The following is a 1,636-nucleotide window of genomic DNA, read 5'->3' as shown; positions in this document are numbered from 1 at the left end:
TTCTCAATCGATTAGATCGAATTTGGAAAAGTCTTTTTCACTATTCAGAACAGTGGGGCTTTTGATCAAGATGTTCTCGCGTCCCCCGTTCGGGCTCTCGCTCAAATCGGAACCTTTATGCCTTGGTAGGCTTTCGACTCAATCTAATAGCCTATCGAGCGAAAAAAAAAGAAAAAGTTTTCACATGGGCTCATCATTTGATGCAGAACCGATGCGAGAAGGATAATAAATATGGGGGAAGAGGAAATTTTGAGCTTTCAAAAACCAGTAGAGAGGGGCGTAGCGAGCCGCTAAAGCAAAGCTTTGGAAAGAATGTGGGGAACAACTCTTTCCAAAGACAGTAATTAGTTTGAGTTAGCATAAACGATTTGATTGAATGAATGCCATCCTTGGTTCTTTTCAAACAAATCCAATGTTGAGCCAAGCCTTTCCAGCCGGTAGTAGCCGAAGGCGAAGGCAATGAAATTGACTGACTCTTTAGAGTAAGGTAATGCCAATTCACTTACTTGGAACAAGTCAGGAAAAAAAGACTTTTTTAGAAGAAAGGCAAGAAGGAAGAGAAGAAGGATTAGTAGTTTCCTAGCCGAGGAACTTGAGGCTGACATACAGGATGCGGTCCTAGAGTTCAAGACGCTGTCTAAAACTCGTGTCGATCATAGAAAAGCATTTCTTTAAAAATGAAACAAACCTCATTCTCTTGTTCCCTCCCGAAAAACTGCAGATTTAGATGCGAGATGATCCCGAACCTATTTCATAACCACCATCCATCACCAATCACATTCCACATCCCACTTTAATTTCATTGCCTCTCTCTAACTCTAAAACTTATGCACTCTACTCGCCGCCTACTCTACTCCTTACAACTAAACGACGAAGCCAGGAGCGGAAGGAGGGACTTGAACCCTCAACCTTAGCCTTGGCAAGGCTATGCTCTACCATTAAGCTATTTCCGCCAGCTATGGTAGTGGCAAAGCACTACTGAGCAATTCACGTATCACTTGATATGGACGACTTCTATTTTTCCGCTGGACCACACTCTTGACCTCCGATTAAGCTACGAGCACGAGTAGGTAGGTGGCTAGGGGGGCCGGGAAGGGGGACCTTTCTTTTTGCTTCGCGCTAGATAAGATGATGATTAGTAGGTCAGGTCCCGTGTGTGTGCTCTTTATCACAATCCTAAAGAGGCGAGCTGGCTTTTCAATCAATCTCCGGCCGCTCAGTGCCGCTATTAGTGCGAGTTGTAAGGGGGTATTGGTCTCGAGTCGAGAAAAAGCTTCATCTCATTCTTGTAACGGGAGTAAGTGCACCGCAAGACCAGACAAGTTGCTCTCTCGCCTTGCAATGGCGGAATCCGTCTTTTAAGTTAAGTCATTTCCTAAGACGGCTCTTCTTATTCTACGATAATCAAATTCACAACACACATGAAAAAAGGGACATTCTTTGAGAAAGAATAAACTCAATTTAGCAAAATAAGTATGAAAATGACGAACAAATGGATAAAAGACGATACTTTTTTATGAACGAGAGTAAAATCATGGCAAACTTGCAGCAAATGGCACCCGAGCGAGATTGCAAAGATGAGAGTGAGAAAAACGAAGGGAGGAGAAGTTAGAAGTGAAACAGAAGAGAAATAACT

General features: G+C 43.0%; 1 non-coding gene across 1 annotated transcript; it reads right to left on the bottom strand.

Annotated features, from left to right (window-relative positions):
- Nucleotides 1-881: 881 nt before the first annotated feature.
- Nucleotides 882-953, bottom strand: TRNAG-GCC (transfer RNA glycine (anticodon GCC)). The gene has a single exon. It is a non-coding gene; the product is annotated as a tRNA-Gly (tRNA).
- Nucleotides 954-1,636: the final 683 nt, after the last annotated feature.

Source organism: Chenopodium album, chromosome 15 (assembly GCF_948465745.1).
Source record: "Chenopodium album chromosome 15, dcCheAlbu1.1, whole genome shotgun sequence".
Taxonomy (NCBI): Eukaryota; Viridiplantae; Streptophyta; class Magnoliopsida; order Caryophyllales; family Amaranthaceae; genus Chenopodium; species Chenopodium album.
Note: the sequence above shows the minus strand (reverse complement) of the source record. Positions and strands in the feature narration are given on the sequence as shown.